This window comes from Triticum aestivum, chromosome 3A, assembly GCF_018294505.1.
Source record: "Triticum aestivum cultivar Chinese Spring chromosome 3A, IWGSC CS RefSeq v2.1, whole genome shotgun sequence".
Lineage (NCBI taxonomy): Eukaryota > Viridiplantae > Streptophyta > Magnoliopsida > Poales > Poaceae > Triticum > Triticum aestivum.
Genome location: NC_057800.1, coordinates 336,684,536 through 336,694,272, shown reverse-complemented (window position 1 = coordinate 336,694,272; position 9,737 = coordinate 336,684,536).

The following is a 9,737-nucleotide window of genomic DNA, read 5'->3' as shown; positions in this document are numbered from 1 at the left end:
CAATTAGAGATCATAGTTACTCATGCCATGTTTAAATAGCTAGGAGTGGATACTGGTTTATCTTATGTGTCAACATGCATTTAAAATGGTTATGATGTATTAGGATAGGATGGTATCCTCCTCTGAATGGTTCAAGTGGCCTGACTTGGCACATGTTCACACATGTAGTTGAATCAAAACTAACAAAGCCTCCACGATATTTATGTTCATGGTGTTTTATATCCTACTCATGCTCATATTCAATGTTGATTAATCTCAATGCATGTTTATGACCATTGTCGCTCTCTGGTTGGTTGCTCCTCAATCTATTAGCCTTCACTTGTACTAAGCGGGAATACTACTTGTGCATCCACTTCCTTAAAACCCAAAGTTATTCCACATGCGTCCACCATACCTACCTATATGCGGTAATTACCTGCCGTTCCAAGTAAATTTACATGTGCCAAACCCTAAATCTTCAAAAATAATCCATTTTGTATACCTGGATCGCTCATGAAGCAACATGGAGAGATCATTATCTTCCATGCTAGGTGGGTTATTCTCAAGATGAGTGTTTATTCGCTTGTCATTCACAAGAAAGTGGCTGGTAATTGGGATGCCCAGTCCTATGATCAAAATCAAAATATAATAATGAAACAAAGCTCCTCCTAGATTGTTGTTGGTATGGAGGGCACCCGAGGATTCGGCTAGCCATGGCTTGTGTTTCTTGGTGGATGGGGAGTAAAACTTTACCTTTCTATTTGGGAACTGCCTATAATGTGTATAGCATGGAAGATGGTGAAAACTCTCGGTCGCTACGTTGACAATGAAAGCATACCCCTCAAAATTATATTCATCTCTGGTTTAAAAGCTTCGAGCTCTAGCACCTCTGCAAATCCCTACTTCCCTCTGCGAAGGTCCTATCTATTTACTTTTATTGTTAAGTCATCATCTTCTTATTAAAGCACCAGCTGGAGAGCACTATTGTCATTTTTATGCTTTGTGTTTAGTTAATGTTGAGTATGAGTGTAGTTGGATCTCTTTTACCATGAATTACAATGTCCAGTAAGTGCTTGAACTTCAGAGGTGCTCTGCATTTACGTTTTGCGATCTCAGAAAGGGCTAGCGAGATACCATTATGTCATATTATATCATGATTGTTTTGAAAAAAGTATTGTCATCCGAGATATCTTATTATTGCTCGCTAGTTGATTATGTCGTTGATATGAGTAAATGTGATACCTCAATGTTATCATGAATATGGTTAGTTCATAATCTTGGATGAAAACTTGAACATGGTTAGTCATATTTACAACAACAAGATCAAACATAGTTTGTAAAAGTTTTTCTTTGTCACTTTTGGTATGTCAACTGAATTGCTTGAGGACAATCAATGAGTTGAGCTTAGGGGAGTTGATACGTCTCCATCGTATCTACTTTTCCAAACACTTTTTCTCTTATTTTGGACTCTAATTTACATGATTTGAATGAAACTAACCTGGACTGACGCTATTTTCAACAGAATTGCCATGGTGTTGTTTTTGTGCAGAAATCAAAGTTCTCGTGTTGACCTGAAAATTTGTGGAGAATTTTTGTGGAATATATTAAAAATATTGGTGGAAAATATACTAGGCCACCCAAGAGCCACAAGCTCAAGCCCCCCCAGGGCACGCCCTATGAGCTTGTGGGCCCCCTGGACCTCCGGTAACCCTAACTCCAACTCTATATATACCTATTCGCCAAGAAAAAAATCAGAGAGAAGGATTCGTTGTGTTTTACGGTACAGAGCCGCAACCTCCTCTTCTTCATCAGGAGGGCTGATCTGGAGTCCGTCTGGGACTTCAGAGGGTCGAATTCAACATCGTCGTCATCATCAACCTTCCTCCATCACCAATTTCATGATGCTCACCACTGAGAGTGAGTAATTCCTTTGTAGGCTTGCTGGACGGTGATGGGTTGGATGAGATCTATCATGTAATAGAGTTAGTTTTTGTTAGGTATTGATCCCTAGTATCCACTATGTTTTGAGATTGATGTTGCTATGACTTTTCTATGCTTAATGCTTATCATTAGGGCCCGAGTGCCATGAATTCAGATCTGAACCTATTATCTTTTCATGAATATATGTGTGTTCTTGATCCTATCTTGCAAGTTATATGCACCTATTATGAGTCATGAGCCGCATACCCTGATGTGACAATAATTGGGATTCTTTCATGTGATTACCGTAGTTTGAGGAGTTCATGTATTCACTAAGTGTTAATGTTTTGTTTCGGTTCTCTATGAAAAGGAAGCCATAATATCCCTTAGTTTCCTTATGGACCCCGCTGCCACAGGAGGGTAGGACAAAAGATGTCATGCAAGTTATTTTCCATTAGCACGTATGACTATATACGGAATACATGCCTACATTACATTGATGAATTGGAGCTAGTTCCGTGTCGCTCTAGGTTATAATTGTTACATGATGAATGCCATCCAACTCAATTATCCATCACCGATCCAATGCCTACGCTTTTCACATATTGATCTTTGCTAAGTTAGTTTCGTCGTCGTTGTTGTTACAGTCGCTACAAAATTGCTACTCTTTCCGCTACTATTACTATTGCTACCATTACTCACAACAACAAAAAAAGAGACATCCGTGACATTTTGGGCCGAACGAAAAAAAATTCTGTCATACATATGACACTTCTATGACGATAATTGTGAAAAACCCGGTATCATCATAGATGTGGTGGGCTCCTACTGCTATGACAAAAACTCATGACAGAAAATGGGCTTTTTGTCCTAGGCGGGCCGGAGACGTAGCTGCATGACATTCTTTGGGCCGTGCATGATGGAAAAAACCGTGGTAGAAGCGAGGGCGGGGAAAATTTCGGGGAGTTCCCGGTTACGGTGCGAGGTCGAGGCCGAGCGATGCGCGTTTCTCTCGTACACGTACACGCGTGTGTGCGAGGCGTTGGCTCTAACTGAACCCGAGCGAGGCGTTGGGCTCTAACTGAACTCGAGCGATTGCACTGCAGGCTACGCGTTACTGAACCCGAGCGATCAATCGATGGCTGTTAACTGAACCCGATCGAGCGATTCCTTCGCTACTGCTGCTAACTGAAGCCGATCGATGCTGCCTCTAGATGAACAGTGAGCGTTGCGGGGGGGGGGGGGGTTGGATGAACAGTTCCCGGTAGGGGTGGATGAACAGGACCCCGTGGTGTTGCCTCTGGATGAACAGGACCCCGATCGATCAAGACGGTTGGGACAGGATGAACAGGACCCCGTGGAGGGCTGGATGAACAGGACCACCCCATGGAGGGCAGGATGAACAGTAGACGGTGGAGGGCAGTGTAAGTGCATCTAGTGCCACCCCTAGTTGGTTTTGGAGTATTGACGACAAACCTAGTTGAGGGACTATTGTGTTGGTGAGAATTGCAGGATAACACAGGTAGAAGTCCCTCATTGATTCGGTTTTACTACCAGAGATGGCCCCTAAAAATGTATGAAGACATTGAAGTCAAAGGTGGTATATGAAGATATTCACATTGAAGACTATGACAAGAGAAGACACTATATGGAGCCTATGGAGCTCGAAGACTTAGATCTTTTGTAATTCTTTTTCTTTTGTGTTGAGTCATAGGAACCACCATACTGTTAAGTGGGGTCCAAGAGAACCAGTCAGAATGACTGAAGTGATGCCTAAACCAAAAACCTATGTCTTCGAGTGAAGACTATGAGAGCGAATCTTGTCCAGAGTCAAACAAGTCAGCTTTGCTTGTAGCCCAAGTAAAGTTGCCGTGTGAGTTTGAAATCTGACCGTTGGAACACGTGTCAGTTCCTTAGTGACCCAGGGTCATTTCGGACAAATTAGGTCGGGTTGCCAAGTGGCTATAAATAGCCCACCCCCTACAACCATAAACGGTTGGCTGCTCAGATTCAAAGTACAACTTTTGTCGTTTGAGAGCATCCCACCTCGAAGCCTTTGAGAGAGAATTCCTTGCGAGGATAAAGCCCTAACCACCAGAGCCAGAGAGAATTGGGCATCACTTAAGTCTTCTTGTCTGTGTGATCTGAAGACTTATTACACTTGAGGACTGTGCATCCTCCAGCCGGTTAGGCATCGCGTTCTGAGCATCCAAGAGACATTGTGGATTGCCGGTGAACGAAGTCTGTGAAGGTTTGGGAGTCCACCTTGAAGACTTACCAGAGTGATTGAGCGAGGTCTATGTGACCTTAGATCAAGGAGAATACGGTGAGGACTGGGTGTCCTGAGCTGCGTGTTCAGGACTGGGTGTCCGGGACTGTGTGTCCTAAGGTTTAAATACCTAGCCGCTCCAACCAGACGTACAGTTGTCACAGCAACTGGAACTGGTCCAACAAATCATTGTCTTCAACGAGTCACTGGTTTCATCTTCACTTCCCTTTACTTACTGTTACTCCTCGTGAAGTCATTGTATGTTTGCACTATCATTTGTCTTCACTGAGTGACTGCATGTTCTGTTTGGCTTCACAATATCTTCCTACCTGATCCTTACTACCTAGCTGCTATTAGTCTTTGTGCTTTCACTTCATTGAATACTTGACTATGGTTTGCCTAGTGTAGTCTATCTTCCGCTGCATGGTAATGGGTTTAATTTTATCGTTTGTCTTCAAAACTTCTATGTTCTGAAGACTTTCATAAAAATCGCCTATTCACCCCCCCTCTAGTCGATATAACGCACTTTCAATTGGTATCAGAGCGAGGTGCTCCCTTGTTCTGTGTGATTCGGTTTAACCACCTGGAGTTTTAGCTCTGTCGACTGCAGGGATAATTAAAGTCTCCACTGCGTGCCCTGTCTTCGATGGAACTGAATATCCCTACTGGAAGAATAAGATGCGCATACATCTTGAAGCCATTGACGTCGACCTATGGTATGTCATCGAGAACGGCGTTCCCAAGGCTGGAGAAGGTGTCACTGCTGCTGATGTCAAGAAATTCGTTCAACTGAACTCTACTGCCAAGAATATCATCTGTGGTCATCTGACCAAAGGACAGTATGGCCGTGTGAGTGCTTTTAAGACATCCAAGCTGGTCTAGGACTGGCTCTCCAAGGTCAATGAAGGCATCTCAACCCAGAGAGATCAGAGAATCAGTGTCCTTCGCAACCTCTTCAACCGCTTCAAGCGAAATGACAATGAGAATGTCCAACACACATTTGACCGACTCACTGACATCACAAATGAGCTTCAAGCCCTCGGTGCCACTGAGATCACCAAACATGAAGTCGTCAAGACGCTGCTGAGATCACTTGATAGTTCGTTTGACATCTTGGCCCTGATGATTCAAGAACGCCCTGATTTCAAGACACTCGATCCGTCTGACATACTTGAGAGGCTCAACACACATGAGTTTCAGCTTTCTGAGAAAAGAGATATCTACGGTCCAAACTATGGGCGAACTCGTGCCTTGAAGGCAAAAGCTGTCTCCTCATCTGAAGAAGAATCTGACAGCAGTTCTGATGATCCTGAAGACATTGGAAGGGAACTTGCTATGCTTGTCAAGAAGTTCCAAAAATTCACCAAGAAGAAAGGCTTCAGAAAGTCTTCCCGATCAAGTTCAAGGAATGATGAAGCTCCTGCTCATGACTACAAGAAGAAAACATGTCACAAAGTGCAAGAAACTTGGCCACTTCATCTTTGAGTGTCTACAGTGGGACAATGAGAACAAAAAGAAGAAGAAGAGCAAGGAATATGACTCTGACGACAAGAAGAAGAAAAAATACTCAAAGTCTTCTTCCAAGTCTTCCTCAAAGTCTTCATCACACAAGAAGAGCTCATCTGGCAAGGCACGTGCGTTTGTTGGCAAGGAAATGGGTTCAGAGGAGGAGTCTGCTTCTGAGGAGGCGGAGGTGGAGTCTGAGGAGGAGTCCGACTCAGGCGTCGCAAGTCTGGCTATAGCATACGTTGCCAAGTCCATCTTCAACACTGAAGACAATGACTTCATCACCGACACCAATGCAAATGACAAGGACTACTCCACTTCTACCTACTGCTTCATGGCACGCGGTGCCAAGGTAAACACACGCACTACTCACTATCAAACATCTAGTGACGATGACTCTGATTGTGATTCAAAACCCAGCTACAAAACACTTGCTAAAACTGCAACTGAACAACAGAAAGCTATGGAACATATTCAAAAAATGTTAGACAGAACGATGATATGTTAGGTGCTGAAATGACTCGATCTGAATCCTTAATTGAAGACATAAAAAATCTTCACGTTAAGTATCAGGAACTTGAAAGTCGTCATGAAACTCTCTCAACAACTAATGAAAAGCTTTCTTATGATTATCTTCAAAGGAAGCAAGATCTTGAGAAATTGAGAGCGGTTCATGAAGATCTTCAAAAGGAAAACGAGTCACTTCGCGCCAAACAGATCAGTCCCGCTCAGGAAGGATTTGAACCACCATGTCTTAAATGCATTGAGCGTGATAATGCTACTTCTGTTGCTGAATGTTCTACTGCTACTGCTATTGCAATATCTTCAACTGTTGATGTGGTAACTAACCCCTCTACTGAGGATACCACCGCTATTGCTGATGAGAATGCTAGGTTGAAGACATTGCTTGAAACAGGGATGTACAAAAGTCTTCAAGGGCATCAGACACTATGTGATGTCCTCAAAAAGCAGATTCTGAACCGAAACCCTAGGAAAGAGGGTGTTGGGTTCGTAAGGAAAATGAATGCAGATGGATCTTACTGGAAACCTGAGCAGTACCCCAAAACTATGTGGGTTGCTGCAAAGGAACCTTCAGCAGATCCATCCAATCTATCTGGCTTCACTTGTGCTAACCCCATTATCATTGATGAATCCTTTGATGCAAACTATATACTGTTTAAGAATCAGAATGGTGAAGTGTTTGCCAGGTACATTGGTACTAACTGCAGGAATGGACCGCCTATGAAGAAGATCTGGGTTCCGAAAAGGTGTCTGGAGAATCTTCCAGTGAATGTCATTATGACACCTCACTTGAAGAAGACAAACCTCAGACCAAAGGCTTCATACGGTCCAAAGGCTTCATACAGACAGATGACTCACCTGAGTCGCACTAACGCAAATGTTTTGCAGGGAAACCATACTCAGGCATATGAATATGAGAGCGGTTCATCAAACCGCCATGTTCATAAGACCAAGAACTATTCTGCTTATTCTTATGAGTACTATTGTCCGCCTGCAAGACTGTTTGCTAGGGCTTCAAAGCCAAAATTCTCAGATGTTGCACTTAGACTTATTGCTTCTAAGCCACCCTTGAAGATGTGGGTGGCTAAGAAATCTTGACTCTCTTTTGCAGGGAAAGGTCTCCAGTAGAAAACCAAAATCGTCTGACGCTATTGCTGGGGACCTTAATTATCTTGTAGGGCGCAAGATCAAATGCCTGAATGGTCTTACTATGTACTTTGTTCCTGAATCGCTTGCTACTCTCCCTATTAGTCCTAACCTGGATCTAAGCTTTCATAACCCACTGGTTCGTCAAATGTTTTTGCTTCACAATGCTCTTGGTGAAGCCTATCCCCCTAACTACACTGTAGGGTACGACACCAGCGTCTTCAGAATGGATTATTGACAGTGGGTGTACAAATCACATGACTGGCAAAAGAAGTCTTCTTATGGACTCAACCTTACGTCCATCCGACAAGAGCCACATCACATTTGCTGACACTGGCAAAAGTAAGGTATTGGGTCTAGGTAGAGTTGCAATCTCAAGGGATCAACACATGGATAAAGTCATGCTTGTTGAATCCCTTGGCTTCAACTTAATGTCTGTCTCAATGCTTTGCGATTTGAACATGATCGTAATATTTGGAAAATATCGTTGCCTTGTGCTAATGGAATCTGACAAGTCTCTAGTGTTTGAAGGGTATCGAAAAGATGATTTGTACATGGTAGATTTCTCAGCAGGACCACAGCTTGCAGTATGTCTTCTAGCAAAGGCTTCAGAATGCTGGCTCTGGCATCGGAGGCTTGGGCATGCTGGCATGAGGAACCTCCACACCCTTGCGAAGAATAAGCATGTCATAGGCATCGAGGGTGTCAAGTTCAAGAAAGACCACTTATGCGGTGCCTATGAAGCAGGGAAGATAACAAGGGCCAAACATCCCTCGAAGACAATCATGACCACTACTCGACCCTTCGAACTGCTTCACATGGATCTTTTCGGTCCCACTCATTACTCAACTCTTACTACTACTGCTTGCCTCTATGGCTTCGTTATTGTTGATGATTATTCTAGATATACTTGGGTGCACATAATCCTTTACAAGACTGAAGTGCAGGATGTCTTCAGACGCTTCGCCAATCGAGCTATGAACAATTTTGGCGCCAAGATGAAGCACATCAGAAGTGACAATGGCACTGAATTCAAGAACACTGGCCTTGATACATATCTTGACACCTTGGGTATCACACATGAATTCTCAGCTCCGTACACGCCACAGCAGAATGGCGTCGTCGAACGCAAGAACAGAACACTCATTGAGATGGCCAGAACGATGCTAGATGAATACAAGACCCCAAGAAAATTCTGGCCTGAAGCCATTGATACTGCATGCCATACAATCAATCATGTTTATCTTCACAAGCTTCTGAACAAGACATCTTATGAGCTCCTTACTGGCAAGAAGCCAAATGTCAATTACTTCAGAGTATTTGGCGCAAGGTGCTGGATCAAGGACCCACATCACACCTCAAAGTTTGCACCAAAAGCACATGAGGGTTTTATGCTTGGATATGGAAAGGATTCGCACTCTTATAGAGTCTTCAATCTCTTTCATTACAAAGTGGTCGAAACAGTGGATGTGCGGTTCGATGAGACCAACGGTTCACAAAGAGAGCAACTGCCAAATGTGCTAGATGAAGTTCCATCCAGTGAATCAATCAAGCTAATGGGAACTGGAGAAATTATACCTTCTGAAGCTCATCCTGAATAAGAACTTATCATCTCAGCACCTGATCAACATGAAGACAATGCTCAGCCTGAAGACATTCCCTCTAACAACGACAATGAATAGCAAGAGCAAAGCCTTCGCCCTGTACATCCTCGCGTTGCCAATGAAGTGCAGATTGAAAGAATAATTGATAGCATCAATGCACCTGGTCCACTCACTCGTTCAAGGGCAACTCAGCTAGCAAATTTCTGTGGGCACTTCGCATTCGTCTCAATAACAGAACCCAAGAAAGTTGAAGAAGCCTTCATGGAACCTGAATGGATTCAAGCTATGCAAGAAGAGCTTCAACAGTTTGAGCTGAATAATGTATGGGAACTGGTTAAGCGTCCTGATCCACGGAAGCACAATATAATAGGCACCAAATGGATATACCGCAACAAGCAAGATGATCATGGTCAAGTTGTCAGAAACAAAGCTCGTCTCGTTGCTCAAGGATATACTCAAGTGGAAGGCATTGACTTCGATGAAACATTTGCTCCTGTGGCTAGATTTGAAGCCATACGCATACTGCTGGCCTATGCAAATCATCATAACATACTTATATATCAAATGGATGTGAAGAGTGCCTTTCTCAATGGCAAGATTGAAGAAGAAGTGTATGTTGCACAACCGCCTGGCTTTGAAGATCCAAAACATCCTGACATGGTATACAAGCTCAACAAGGCACTGTATGGCCTCAAACAAGCCCCTCGGGCCTGGTATGACACACTCAAATACTTCCTGAAGAGCAAAGGCTTCATACCTGGTTCCCTAGATCCCACTCTCTTCACGAAGAC